The following is a 16,184-nucleotide window of genomic DNA, read 5'->3' on the forward strand; positions in this document are numbered from 1 at the left end:
TTTTTAATACAATACAAATCAGTGTTAATAATGTTCTGTGATGCTCTTCACTGATGTTTACCACTCACTCATTCATTTACCTGCCTGCTAATTTAGTTAAAAATGATCATCTCATTCCCATGTGGTTGCAGCACTGAACAATTTATATAAATCTTTGTTTCTTGTTTTAACTTGGAGTGTGAATGTGATGTAAATATGATTTTTAAAGTTTTTTTTTTTAGATATTTTATTCCATAAGATGAATGTTAAACTGTTTCTGTTTCTCATTACCGTGTGAACTATTTTCCATTAACGCTGAACAATTCATTAAACAGTTTTTTTTTTTTTTTTTTAACATTCGTTTTATTGGAGTCAAGGTAAAAGAAAGTGGCAATCATTCAAGAAAAAACAATACTTTTGGATTTTCTACAAAACAAAAAACACAATACCCACCCCATCCCTTCCCCCACCCTACAAAGTCCTGGGCAACGCATCCCCATTTAAGATTAAATAAATAGATAAATAAACAAAACAAATAGAGGCAATACTATTAGTAGGTATGACACTCATCAGGCATAAATAACTAAACAAAAAGAAACAGTTTTTAAACACTGTTGTCCATTGGCATTTATTAAATCAACAAAAATAATGATTATTTTTTTGCTCTTTATGTGACCAAATTGAGGGCTGGGTGATTTAACCCAAAGTGTTACCATTATATCTGTTGATATGGGTCATTATCACAGTAAATATCAAAGTATTACTTCTTTTGTATTGACCTAGTTGTGATCTTGACTAAAATTTTAAGAAAGCCATGATGGTTATTTGTGTTTTAAAAGGATTTTTAAAAAAATGTAATGTAATGAAAATAAGAAATAACAAGACAAAAACACATAAGTTAGTGCTTATATGGCTCATTTTCTCATATTTGCAGTGAAAACAAATAATAAAATAAATGTAAAAAAAGCCATCTGAATGTAAATGTTTCTACAAAGGGGTAAAGACATTGATTCCAAAACAAATCCAATGCTGAAGTATAAAAACTGTAATACATAGGATGGCCACTAGATGCTGCTCCAAAAAGCCCCGCCTCTCATAGCCTTACATTGGAGTTCTCTTAAAAAATAATGTCAATTAATTTTATTTAATTTTTTTTTTTTTTTTTTTTAAATGTATTTTTATTTACGCAAATCATTGTGGTCTCATCTGCTTTATTTGGACCCTCTTATACAGTAGGTATGGAAAGTATTCAGACCTCCTTAATTTTTTCTCTTTGTTATATTGCAGCCATTTGCTAAAATCATCGAAGTTCATTTTTTTCCTAATTAATGTACACACAGCACCACATTTTTACAGAATAAAACTGAATTGTAGATATTTTTGCAGATTTATTAAAAAAAAACAAAAACTGAAATATCCCATGGTCATAAGTTTTCAGAGCCTTTGCTCAGTATTAAGTAGATTCACCCTCTGGAGCTCATACAGACATGAGTCTTCTTGGGAATGATGCAACACGTTTTTCACACCTGGATTTGGGGATCCTCTGCTGTTCCTCCTTGCAGATCCTCACCAGTTCTGTCAGAATTGTCCACATTTTTGCAGATATATTAAAAAAGAAAAACTGAAATATCTCCTTGCTGTAAGTATTCAGAGCTGTTGCTGTGACACTTGTATATTTAACTCAGGTGCTCAGGTCCATTTCTTCTGATCATCCTTGAGATGGTTCTACACCTTCATTGGAGTCCAGCTGTGTTTAATTAAATTGATTGGACTTGATTAGGAAAGGCTCACACCTGTCTATATCAGACCTTACAGCTGCATGTCAGAGCAAATGAGACCCAGAAGGTCCAAGGAACTGCACCAAGAGCACTGAAGGTTCCTCAGAGCACAGTGGCCTCCAGAATCCTTAAATGGAAGAGGTTTGGGATGACCAGAACTCTTCCTAGAGCTGGCCATCCTTCCAAACTGAGCAGTCAGGTTAGAAGAGCCTTGGTGAGAGAGGTGGAGTAGAACCCAAAGACCACTGTGTCTGAGCTCCAGAGATGCAGTGGGAAGATGGGTGAAAGTTGAAGAAAGTCCACCATCACTGCAGCCCCCCCTCCACCAATCAGAGCTTTATGGCAGAGTGACCCGATGGAGGCCTCTCTTCAGTGCAAGACACATGAAAGCCCACATAGAGTTGGACCTAAACCACATGAAGGACTCCCAGACTATGAGGAATAAGATTCTGTGGTTTGAAGAGACAAAGAGTGAACTTTTTGGCCTTAATTCTCAGCAGTATATGTGGAGAAAACCAGGCCCTACTCATCACCTGCCCAGTCCAGTCCCAACAGTGAAGCATGGTGGTGGTGGTGGTGGTGGGGGGGCATCATGCTGTGGGGGTGTTTTTCAGGACCACTGGTTGACGTTGAAGGAAAGATGAATGTACAAGCACAGAGATATCCTGGAGTGCTCTGGACCTCACACTGGGCCAAAGGTTCACTTTCCACCAAGACCACGACCCTAAGAACACAGTGAAAATAACCAAGGAGTGGCTTCAGAACAACTATAGCCAGAGCCCTGACTTAAAGGTGTGGGAGACTTTTGTGACCAATTTTTCATCAAATCTGTCAAACCTCAGTCATATCCTCAGTATCATGAATCTGTAAGTCTGTCTGTCATTACTCACCTGAATCTCTTTCATTACGGTGAACAGTTTTTTAGTGCCATCCATCCATCCATCCATCCATCCATCCATTATCTTCCGCTTCTTCTGGGGCTGGGTCACGGGGGTAACAGTCTAAGCAGGGACGCCCAGACTTCCCTCTCCCCAGACTCCTCCTCCAGCTCTTCCGGGGGGACCCCGAGGCGTTCCCAGTCCAGCCGAGAGACATAGTCTCTCCAACGTGTCCTGGGTCTTCCCCGAGGTCTCCTCTCAGTGGGACATGCCCGGAACACCTCCCCAGGGAGGCGTCCAGGAGGCGTCCGAAACAGATGCCTGAGCCACCTCAGCTGGCCCCTCTCGATGTGGAGGAGCAGCGGCTCTACTCTGAGCTCCTCCCAGGTGACTGAGCTCCTCCCCCTATCCCTAAGGGTGCGCCCAGCCACCATATGGAGGAAACTCATTTCGACCGCTTGTATCCGGGATCTTGTCCTTTCGGTCATGACCCAAAGCTCATGACCATAGGTGAGGGTAGGAACGTAGATTGACCGGTAAATCGAGAGCTTCGCCTCTCGGCTCAGCTCCTTCTTCACCACAACCGACCGGTACAGCGACTGCATCACTGCAGACGCTGCACCGATCCGTCTGTCAATCTCACGCTCCATCCTTCCCTCACTCGTGAACAAGACCCCAAGATACTTAAACTCCTCCACTTGGGGCAAAGACTCCCCACCGACCCGGAGAGGGCAAACCACCTTTTGCCGGTAGAGAACCATGGCCTCAGATTTGGAGGTGCTGATCCTCATCCCGCTCGCTTCACACTCGGCTGCAAACCGCCCCAGGGCACGCTGAAGTGTTTTTTAGTGCCATCAACCAGAAACAAACCATGTGTTTACAAACAGAGCCAGGAGGGAACTCCGGCATCTTCGGAATTTTGTCGTGACGTGCATTGTGGGAAAGGGAGCCACCTGACAGCAGCAGCGGCAGTGCATCCATATGATATTATATAGATGAAACAAACATGACGCGGAAACAGCTGGAGGGATATGCATACAGGGAAGGGAGCTCCTGCCGTTTCTGTGTTGTGCCTGTTCTAGCTGCCGCTGTCAGGCGGCTGCGTGAGCCTTTGCTTCCTACAATGCACGTCACAACCAAATTACGAAGATGCCCGAGTGACGTCCCAGGTTGGTTTGTAAACACATGGTTTGTTTATGGTGGATGGCACTGAGAAATTGTTCACCGTAATGCAAGAGATCCAGGTGAGTAATCACAGAAAAACTTAAAGATTCGTGATACTTAGAATATGACTGAGGTTTGACAGATTTGATGAAAAATTGGTCACAAAAGTCTCCCGCACCTTTAAACCCAATGGAGAATCTATGGACAGACCTGAAAATGGCTGTCCACCACCGTCCACCATCCAACCTGACTAGAACTGGAGAGGATCTGCAAATCCAGGTGTGAAAATCTTGTATCATTCAGAAGAAAACTCATGTCTGTATGAGCTCCAAAGGCTGAATGTACTCAATACTGAGCAAAGGCTCTAAAGACTTATATTTCAGTTTTTCTTTTTTAATAAATCTGCAAAAATGTCTACAATTCTGTTTTTTTCTGTCAAAATGGGGTGCTGTGTGAGCATTAATGAGGAAAAAAATGAACTTAAATGATTTTAGGAAGTGGCTGCAGTATAACAAAGCGTGAAACATTTAAGGGGGTCTGAATACTTTCTGTACCCACTGTAAGTGTTGGGGTCCAGCTTGAGTTTTTCCCTCTTTTAATAAGATCCTCCAATAGAAGGTTTTGATTGACAGGTGAGATTGACAGCTCACCTGCCCACTGAGTCAGAGTTTCAGAGCTTTTAAGAACTGATTTACACTCTGTGGTTTTGCCTGAGAATATGGATTTAGTGCACCTGAATACAAAGTAAAATTATGATAATGTTTAGTTTTATCTTATCTCATTATCATAAGATAAAATATCCTTTAAAGTTGAGTTTGGGCAGTAGAGCTGCATTACAGCTATGTTGGCTTATAATACAATAGTGTAGACCAACAGTACAGCAACATTAGAATGCAACAGTGAATACATAAAGCAACATGACATCTGTACATGGAATAAATAATATAAAAGGATTCGCCACCATGCAGCAGTCATAGTAAAGAGTAAAGAGAAAATGTTCAGAAGAATACATAAATTACATCAAATATTGTACAGTCCTTGCAGGGTATAAAACTATAATCATTAAAACAGAAACCATTGTTCAAACCAGGCTAACCAACACTCAAGGCTTGAGCTGGTGTTTGTTGTAGATTTATCGAAGCAGGGAGAAAAAAAAAAAAAAAAAGCTTTAACTAGTTTTGTTTGAGTTTTCTGACTCAGTCACATCTACCTGAAGGTTCCGGCTCATATTCTGAATGTAAAATATGCACAGGTCTTTATTTGTGTCAGTGTGATAACAGTTCTGTCATATAATGAGCTGTTCTTTCATACTTTCACTTTCATTGCTGTTTTAATGAGACTTTCACCTCAAGATTTTAACTGAACTATCAAGGTCCAAAACTATGCAGCAGTGCAGTATCTGATAAGTAGCTCTGTGAATATGTCTCACCAAATTTCAACATGATTTTGCGACAAAACCCAAACAGAGTCTTCAGAACAAGTTTGGAACACAGGTATTTAGTTATGAGTGCTTCTATGAAACTGGGTACATTTTGGTACCTGGCACTTTTCCAGCTTTTTAGACCCAATAATAAAAGGTACATTTAGACATATTTCCCCCCAGGATGTACCTAATGATGACCTCAGATAAATGCAAAAAAAAATGTACTCTTGCTCTGAGCCATCCCATAATTAATGAATTTTTAATAAAATAATGGGTCCAAAAATTGGACTCAAATTGGGACTGGAAAAGCGACTTATGTGTCAGTGCATTAGATCTGAAAACATGTCTGTAAATGGTCTTATATAGACTATAAATAAAGACAGTGTTAAATGTGTTGATCCAAGTGGTTTTTCTAATCCAGACATGCAGGTTTTCCATCAGTCTCAGTCTCATTCCAGGTTTTGTATGTAACCCATAGTGTCCTCTCACGTTACCTGCAGAACCTGCCCATTTAAACACATATAAATCGCAATACCCCCCCCCCCCCCCCCCAGGCCATCATTCTTATGAACACTTCATGACCCATCCAGTGTCAATACCCCCTGACTCCAATCCCCCAACTCACAAACTTATATTTTTGCACTCGTTATAAAACTGTCTAATTTTCACTACGTAAAAAAAACCTGTATTTGCACTACAATAATTTATCCATAAACATATATTTTTACAGACTGTATTCCTGTACATATCCACTCACTGTATAAATACTTCAATTTGCACTTTCTGTACATATTACAATGTAAAACCCACTGTAAATAATATATACATAAAAAATATTTTTAATAGACCGGACCCACACACCCACTCACTGTATAAAACTCCAGTTTACACTCTGTACATATTCCATTGTAAATCCACTGTAAATCTCAGCCCATTGTTGTCTCTGTCTCCAGTGGACTGTTTGTCTATATTGTGTCCAGGTCCACATGTTGTTCTGGGTTCATGTTGTGAGCAGTGTAAAAACCGAAGCCAAATTCCTTGTATGTGTTCACATACTTGGCCAATAAAGCTGATTCTGATTCTGAAATGATTTTGCAACAGTGGTCATTTTTATCAAACACACTCTCTTGCATAATTAATTGAATTCCCAAAGTGTACCTGTAAGAGAATAGAGATATTTTTTAAAAATAGTAGCACGTAATTTCCGTGTCCTTTTGACCGTGTTACATGTGGATTTTTGTATTAAATATAATGTAAAATAATATACTAATTTCTTTTATCTGAAAAACAGTTTCTCTTTTATCTCAATAAATATTTATTTTTTAAAATAGACCCAAAGTGCTTCCAAACTTGCTTCATAACATTAGTCTACATCTGGTTTGAATTTTTAGCCCCCATGTCCTGTTTTTAAGACCAGTTTCATAGAAGCACCCACATACAATAAAGACTTTCTCAGATTCAAAGATAAGATGTTGTTGTCGCGTAAAGCAATGCATCTGTTGCACAAAATCACCTGCATATTAGGCCTGTAACAGTACACGTACCGAACCGAACTGTTTCGGTACGCACCTGTTCGGTTCGGTACACAGCTGTACCAAAATGGCACAGTATGATGAGATAAAGAAAAAGGAACGAAAGACTTTGTTCGATGCGGAACTTTAAATCTGCGGAAGTTCCACATGGACATATTGAAGCACGTGCACATTGACCCGAAATACGAAATAGCAGCTGATATAAGGTAAAAAAAACAACAAATATGATGTGAACCTGGAAGGAAGAGACTGGAGACCCTCCACCATCGATACAGTCCCGTTTGGGATCATTTCGGGTCCCGGTGAAAGACAGCGATGGGGAAAGAGACGTTAATAAGATGAACGTTGTTTACCGCCTATGAACTACGGTAGTTCTAAAACGATTACACTAGCTCCGTCTGTCTCTCTCTCACACACACTGTATAACAGAGGAATAGAACCCGGACTTAGATGTTGAAAGTATATAAAGTTTCACTTTCGTTTCACGCCAGTGTTAGTTCCGTTAGTTACGGACCCCCCCACCCCCCCAGCTCCAACCAAAAAACAAACAAACAAACAAACAAAACCATCCTTCTGACAAATCGCACCCTGCACACGCACGCACGTACACAAAGTGGCCTAAACAGTTTGTTATCTGTCCTAAAATAAATAATTTGGTTAATTTTTTGTTGTCAAAGTTGTTCTTCAGTTTGTTTAAAGAGAACACCAGTTTGTCCTCTTGTTAATGTTGCACTTCATGTGGAATTTTTTTTGGTATTTTTCTGCAGAATGTGAACTGAATGAACTGTGATTAGAGTTTTGTTGTTTGTTCAAAACTACCTTTCTGGGAAAAATGCAGTACTAATGTTTAAAATACATTTAGTAACATTAACAATTCATTTTATTTTCTATTTGATATATAACGGCAGAATTATATTCCTGTTTTTCTATATTCTGTTGTGTCCAAAAATTGGGGGAAAATTTTTTTTAAAATTCATAAATGCATTAAAGACATTTGAGGGGTTTTCGTTCTTCCCGTACCGAACCGAAAAGAAAAAAAAAAAAAAAAAAAAAAAAACGAACCGTGGCTTTCAAAACCGAAAACGTACCGAACCGAAAATTTTGTGTACCGTTACAGGCCTGCTGCATATGCTGAGTGGTGGTCCCTGTGGTGACCCGGGTATCCACACATCCACCACTGACCTGGATGTTGATCATTTGAACAGAATTACACTGCATTACGACAGTTTGACAAACTGTTGTTACTGTGTGTCTGACTTTGTGTTCTTGTGTTCTTTGGTAGCTGACATGCTGCAGTGAGTCTGGACATACGGAAACCGACTTCCCTCAGATCCTAATGGGATGCAGCCAGATCAATTATTAACATCAAGGTGAGAATGAAGAAATGCAACACACACTGCTGTTTTTCACTTCTGTCTTGTTGCTGGTGCAGTACAGCCGAAGCTCTTTGCTGCTGGTGCTGAGCAGCCACAGCAAGAAAAAAAAAACTTCACAGCCCATACTGGACTGGTTCACAGCTTTTCTACATCTAAAGGTCCTTTTATACTGGGGGGTGGGGGGGTGGGGGGTTCTGAACAAATATCCTCAGTGCTCCGTTTGTACATAAGACAGTCCTGAGCAGGGAGATGGGGCTCAGAGAAGATCCACAGTGAACACCTGGATGGTAAAACTAAAACCCAGCCAGCATGTCCATGTGGGCCCCAGAAGGGTTCCATCTGGGCTGCATATGAGGGTCCTATGTGGGTTTGTCCACAGTTTCCATGGTGACCCCACATGTGTTTGTCCAAATCACAATCAGAATCAGAGACCTGAATATATCATATTATTTATTCTTCACACTATTTTATCCCACAATATTTATCTTTCATATTAGTTGCACGACTTCTCCTGTTATTTGCACTACTTAAATTCTATGTTTTACAAATATCTTACTTTGCAATACTTTTTATTTTTTAATGTAAATAACTGTGCCTTTTACTGATATTGTTTTCTGTCTGTAAATTCTTACACTGAACCTGAGAGCTTTGCCTCAGTTTTGTTGTACTTCCTACAGTGGCAATAAAGAGATTCTGATTCTGAATCTGATTTTGAATCTGATTCTGATTCTGAACACATGTGGGGTCACCATGGAAACTGCGGACAAACCCACATGGGACCTTTATATGCAGCCCATTTGTAACCCTTCTGGGGCCCTCATGGACATGCTGGCTGGGGAACTATCACCGCAAAGCACAATTCAGTTACATGTAATAATCACAGCATCACATGCATCTCTACAAATCAGCTGGGGGGCTTAGACCTAGAAATGGCTGTTTATGAATTCTGGCCAAAAGTTGTTTTTTTCAACCGTGAAAAAAAAAACATCTCCAAAAAAAAGGCTGTTTCTCAATACCAAGTTCGCAGAGTACGGTCTTACGAACTCGGCCAGTATGGTCTTGGTAAGAACGGTCCCACAGAACGGACTTCCTAAGAACTCCATTCTCTCTGTAGTTGAATGGCTGGTACTTTTGAACTTTCCCCTTTGTCTCTGCTATATTTCTGTCATTTGCTCCCTAACATATTTCCCTCAAATCACCACAATATGTCACTCAATTTGATTTCAGCACATCTTTTTTTTTTTTTTTTAATTTATCTTTTTATGAGCAATGTAACAGAGCATACAAAGGAGCATAAATACAATGCATTCATTATACATTGCCTTTTTATATCATTTTTCCCCATTCCCAATCCAACCCCAAGGCCCTCCGAGAAGGGGCAACAGCAGAAACAAGAACATCACATCAGTCTCTGAGCAGTAGAAAATCAAATAAGTACAAGCAGTATCAAATCTGTGGTGTACAAGAATAGTAATTGAGCTAATGGAAAAAAAAAAAAAAAAAAAAAAAAAAAATCAAAGCTTGTAGATACCTGTGTTTACTTTTAAATATTAGACATTACCTAGATGTATCAAATGTGACAATAATTGGTAGACATAACAAATTACAACAAAAAAACAACAATACCTAAACAATAATAAAACAGAGTAGGGTGGAGGTGTGAGAGATCAATCTGAAGGCAACGTTTGTAAAGACTGAAGGTAATCTACAAAAGATTGCCATTTATTAAAGAATTTAGTTGGGGAGCCTTGTAGTGAGGGTCTAATCTTTTCTAATTTAAGAAAAAACATAACATCTCTAAGTCAAAATGAAATAGACGGGGGTTTAGGAGACTGATTTCAGCACATCTGTACTAGTATTTACATGTCCTTTATATTTATATACATTTTGTATGTTTTTCAAAAGTGGAACAAATTTTGTTGAACCCCATGGGCGGCCGTGGCTCAGGAGGTAGAACAGGTCATCCGAAGGGTTGGCGGTTTGAATCCCGGTCTGTCCTAGTCATGAGCTGTTGTGTCCTTGGGCAAGACACTTGAGCCTCCTTGCCTCCAGTGCTGGTACTCACACTGGTGTATGAAGGAGGATGAATGTTTGGTGGTAGTCGGAGGGGCCGTAGGCGTGAATTGGCAGCCACACTTCTGTCAGCAGATCCACTGTACGCGCTTTTTGAGTATGCGTTAATAGAAAAGCGCTATATAAATCTAATCCATTATTATTATTATATGTATTTTTAAATTTATTTAACCTTTATTTAACCAGGAAATATCCCATTGAGATTAAGAACCTCTTTTACAAGGGAGTCTTGGCCAAGATAGGCAGCAGTAAATACAACACACAGTTACAGGATTACACAGTTGAAATACATACAACAGACACATTCGACAATAAACAGTAAAAAGAACATTTACAAGCAAATAAAAAAAAAAAAAAAACAAGTGCAAGTTATGGAGTCGACCTCAAGAACTCTGTTTGGACTTAAAAGTGCTCAAAGAAATGATATATCCAATCCAATCCAACTATATTTGTAAAGCACTGCAACAACTGCAGTGGACCAAAGTGTTGTACAGAAGAATAATTAAAACCAAAATAGAAGAATGAAATACAGAAGAGATTTAAAGACATAGAAACTGTACAAAACAGAAAAAAGTGCTATATAGAAGAATAAATAAAACCCAAATAAAAAAATAAAATACAAGAAAAGATTAAAAAGCCATACAATTAAAATATTTATGATGATAAAGATGAATTTCTCGCCATTCTGCCTCTGGCGTGTGTTACAACATTGTATCACATCATCTCGTTATGGTCATCTAGTCAATTAAACATTTCTGAATTAAGTTTTCACAGAAGCCTCTATTGCATTTGAGAATAGCACAAAGTGTATCTTGGGATATTTCCCAGCCAAGTCTAGACGAGTCACCACCCAGTGCATCCTTGGTTTAAGCTCGCAGACAAGAACAACACCCGGGTATTCCATGTGTTCTTGGTTTATGCAAACTTTCAATTGGAACAGTACTTGGGCCACGACAGATGATGTTTCACAAGATTGCGAGAACAGAAGAACAGACAAGATTGTGTATGAAGGAACGGCCAAAGTGTGGTGTCTGGCCACTGCGCTGTCCATGGTGCTGAAAAGTCTGCCGAGCAAACTAATGCATTTCACTGTGTCTGTGGCATTTTACTGTGTTCTTTCATATTACTGAGGTTTAAGTCATGGAAGGACAGACATAATTATGTAGAAAACCCTCCACAAACTTCACTGTATGACCTGACTCTGCTGTTGAAAATCAGATTGTAAATGCAAGAGCGGGAAGCCTGTGGTTCATGAGTAGCTTCAATGGGAAACAGAAGGATGGCAGAACATTAAAAATTATCAAATCTATTTACACATTTTGGAATAAAGGGGCTCCTGATTCCATCTGTGAGGATGCTATGCTGATGCAAATTTTATCCTGTATGTGCTGCCAATGTCAGGAACAAAAGTCATCAGACAAAATGCGTTCAATGTCATTATTTATGACATACTTATAGTGACAATTATTTGAGACAAGGGTGAATTTACATCGTTTGGCTCATAACAAGGAAATATTTAATCATTCAGATCACAGTGCAGACTGTTAGTTTGTTAATAGTTTACAACCAACAACGGCAAATTGCTCAATAGATTGCTTTTTTAAATGATTAACATATACATACATACATATCTTACACTGTGAGACTTACTTTGTGAGTAGTTTGTTTTCTGACTTTTTGGCCATTTTTATATCTTTTTTGGCAAAGAAATATGAAGAAAGACAATAGGAGAAATACATGGGAGACATTTACCCTCAGGGCTGTCTGACAGGAAGAATTACATTTCATTGCTGTAAAAGGTTCTTTTTTTTTTAACTCCGGCAATAAAATTTTCTCAACAACTAGCTAAAGAGTTCATGCAGATTTTCATCTAAAATTTAACTAGAAATTTAGGAAGACTGATTTCATGGGTTCTTGACAGCACTTGCATACAGAGGTGGGTAATCCCAGCTGCATAGAGTAAAAGTCCTGCCATGTAACAGTAGAGTAGGAGTAGATGGATAATTAATGGAATCATCTGTGTAAAGTGAACAGGTAGAACTAAACAATCAAGGCTGTGGAACTCATTTTAGTTCAGGTTCCACATACAGACCAATATGATCTACAGTCAAATAATAACATAATAACCTACAAAAAATAATGACTCCATATTTTCTTCTCGGTTTGATGTGAAAATAATATTACATTATGCCTATAAATAATGACAACTTCAAATTTTTGTCTTTGTTTTAGTGCAAAAAAATAACATTAAATTATGAAAATATTTACATTTACAAACTATCCTGTGACAATAAAATGTGAATAACCTGAACAAATACGAACAACCTGAAATGTCTAAAGAAAATTAAGCACAATTTTAACAATTTTCTGCCTTTTACTAAATGGTTAGTGTCTTTGTAGATTTGATCCATAATGCACATGTAGAAATGATAAGTTGAGGCAGAATATTATTAAAATTGCACTTATTTTTCTTAAGAAATTAAATTTTTTTCAGATTATTCACATTTTTTGGATAGTTTCTAAAAGTAAGTATTTTCATAAATTAATTGGGTTTTTTTTGCACTAAAATAAAGACAAAAATTTGGAGTTGTGGTTATTTATCGGTTATTGTGCTATTATTTTACTGGTCCGGCCCACTTGAGATCAAATCGGGTTGAATGTGGCCCCTGAAAGAAAATGAGTTTGAGACCCCTGTTTTACAGCAATGAAATGTAATTCTTCCTGTCAGACAGCCCTGAGGGCAAATGTCTCCCATGTATTTCTCCTATTGTCTTTCTTCACATTTCTTTGTCAAAAAAGATATAAAAATGGCCAAAAAGTCAGAAAACTAAAAATTCAACTTTATGAGTAGTCATAAAGTAAGTCTCAGTGTAAGATATGTAATGTTGTTAATCATTTAAAAAAGCGATCTATTGAGCAATTTGCTGTTGTTGGTTGTAAACTATTAACAAACGAACAATTCAAGAGAGGCGGGTAACTCTGCTCCAGAGAGTAGAAGTCTTACCACATATTTGTTCCAACCATTCACTGACCCAGGGTATTCTGATGAGCACAACTCCTCATTCAGGTAGATGGAGAATTAGTGGAATCACCTGTGTTAAGTGAACAGGTGGAACTAATAATACATGGCAGGACTTTTACTCTATGCAGCTGGGGTTACCCACCTCTGCTTACATACCCGTGTAGAAGTTTGGGTGGACGGAAACAGTCCTGGATTTTCATATTTTTGTGCTTAAACTACCTTTTATGAACAAACCTAAACAATGTTTTTGTTGTTTAATCCAACAGAGTGGAAGTGCTGCAGGGTTTTCTTGGTGATTATCCACAGGTGCTCTTTGGAAACTTGTGGTGTGTCTGGCTATCTAGAGTCAAAAAGTAATCTGCATAAGCATGCTAGATTTCAAAAAATATTCCAAGGCACACAGTAGGATTTGTATAAAAATAAAATGCCTTTATTACTTCATGGCAATCTTTAAAAATCCAGCGTTGCAACCACTGGTCTTCATCAGGGCTTTTTTCACCTAACCTTCATACAATCACTTTAATGACCTGAAGGAGGGAGGTGCAAGGGAAAAGAGAAAAAAAAACACACAAAAAAACTATATATATATATATATATATATATATATATATATATATATATATATATATATATATATATGTGAATACATACACACACACGCACACACCTATATACACACACACATACATATACACATACATACGCACATACAAACATACATATATACACACATATATACATATAAAAAAAACATAATTTTAAAAAAAATAATTAATTAATTAATTTAATTTAATTAAAAAAAAATGTTATTTGGGTGTCTAAACTAAACCAAAAGTCAAAGCCCATATCCTCTCAGGACATGAGTCCCTGTCTGCTGCATGATGGTCCTGTCCACAAACCATCCATCCATAACAAACTGCTCCACCTGTGGACATTTTTATTCTTTATACCCTCACCTGACTTTTCTGCCAAGAATCCCCCTCCCAGTTCAATGTCTACACACAACAAATGTAAAAGCCAGCTGAGAATCCAAGTAGAGATTTGTTACTCTGTGTCACCCCGAATGAAGATCAGCCTGTACTTTATTATTGCAGCATTTTGCTGTGTTTCTTGATATCATTTGTTGGAGATTATTTCGGTGGAAACCCCACAGAGGAAACAATCACTTTAACATATTTGAACGTGGGAGTTCAGATACATGTAGCACATTTCTATCAACTTAAGGCAGTTTTTGGCCTTTTCCGAAAGAACACATCACAGCAGGGAAGGCGTTAATAAGAGAACGTGTGATCAACAGTGAAATTCAAAAAACAGAACCACTCTGAAAATAACCACGATCATGGAAGTTTGAGGACATTCCAGTTTTCTGTAGTTTGAATGTCATCTGCTGAAGTAATGTAAGTCAAGGTCTTCATTTGGGTTTTTGCAAAATTATTTTAATTAAGTGATGTTCTAATGTTATTGGCCAAGAGGCTTTCCGGTGTGCCAGCTTCCAACACTAATGAGCAGAGAACATGGACTTTCTTAATGGTGCTTAAATTTGCATTTTGCTCTCTGCAGAAATTAAGGCAAATTACACCCTTCAGCCTGCCAAATTCTAGTCTGGTACTGAAATAAATACTTCCTCTGTTCCTGAGTAATTCTGGTTTTGACACACCAGCTATTCATGGTGCCAGAGTAAAAAAAAAAAAAAAAAAAAAAAAAAAAAAAAAAAAAAAAAATATATATATATATATATATATATATATATATATATATATATTTCACAAAAAGCTTTTCTTTTCTGTATTGATGAGCAGTTTATTCTTCTATTGTGTTTCAGTTTAAGGGTTGAACCTGGTTATCTGCAGCTCTTGTTCTGAAAGGAAATAGGGTGAGCAATTTCGCTTTCAGAGCGAGATAGCTGCTTATATATCACCTTAAAATGAGTAACAGATCCTACTCTCAGATGACAGGGAAACAAAATCTAGGTGACCTGTCAGAAATGCAGCAGACGATAGAAAGACAGAAAAAAATGAGGGTTTGAGAGGACTTTCAGCCTAATGAGCAGCATATTTTCCTTTCCTCCTCGTTGTTATTTCCACACGCACAGAAGTGTTCCTTTCTGTAAGTGTTCATTTCTGAGCATTGTTGCAGCTTGAATCAACACAATCATTCCTGTGGTTGGAGCTCTGCTGCTTCAACTTAACTTTTAAACATGCACTATTTTCATGGAACAGAGGGAATTTCATCTCTTTCTAATTTAATTTAGAAAGAATCATTTCTCAGTTTCCTTGTTTAACGTAGGGCTTAAACCCAAACTACATCAAGTCAAACATGTTTGTCCACCATAAAATGGGTTGCTGGTGATCTACTGGATGTTAAATGTTGTATTTCCAAACTGTCACCAGCAGAGGGATAATCCAATACCAGATCACACTTAGGACCTAAACCACCAACAAACCAATGCTATGTATCCACAGACTGAATTAGTCACTGAGTAAAGTATAAAGCTCATTGTTTCCACACATCTGTATTACGATATTGTCAAGTTTTCTCCTTCAAACTAAAACTCACAGGGCCCAGTTTACTAAGATTGCAAATAACAGGCGCAAATTTGCTTGCTTGTGCACATGCTATTGATTTGCGTGTCACAGGTGATTGTCTGAGATTGTCTGCACAAATCACAACAGGTGCAAAGTCTTGATCCAGGCGCAAGGAAATGTAACATTGTGAGGAGTTATGTGATAGAAGGTATTGCATGACTCCTTGTGACTGGCCCCCAAATCATCCCCTAGTTAATCTAGAAGTTCAAAAATGGCATCGCTATGTCAGAATTCTGACTTTTTCTGACTTTAATCTCAGAAGTCTGACTTTTTCTGACTTTAATTTCTGAAATCTGACTTTTTTCTCAGAATTCTGCAGTTTCTCTCAGAAGTCTGACTTTAATCTCATTATTCTGACTTTTTTCTCAGAAGTC

General features: G+C 38.0%; 1 protein-coding gene across 1 annotated transcript in view; it reads left to right on the plus strand.

Moving 5' to 3' along the window:
- The window catches only part of mgat4c (mgat4 family member C), a 403,556-nt gene that overhangs the window by 69,977 nt on the left and 317,395 nt on the right, over positions 1 to 16,184 (plus strand). The window contains exon 2 of the mRNA XM_030137383.1: positions 8,037 to 8,124. The gene's annotated coding sequence lies outside the window, so the exon portion shown is untranslated. The remainder of the gene's footprint in view (positions 1 to 8,036; positions 8,125 to 16,184) is intronic.

The sequence above is a fragment of the Sphaeramia orbicularis genome, chromosome 6, assembly GCF_902148855.1.
Source record: "Sphaeramia orbicularis chromosome 6, fSphaOr1.1, whole genome shotgun sequence".
Lineage (NCBI taxonomy): Eukaryota > Metazoa > Chordata > Actinopteri > Kurtiformes > Apogonidae > Sphaeramia > Sphaeramia orbicularis.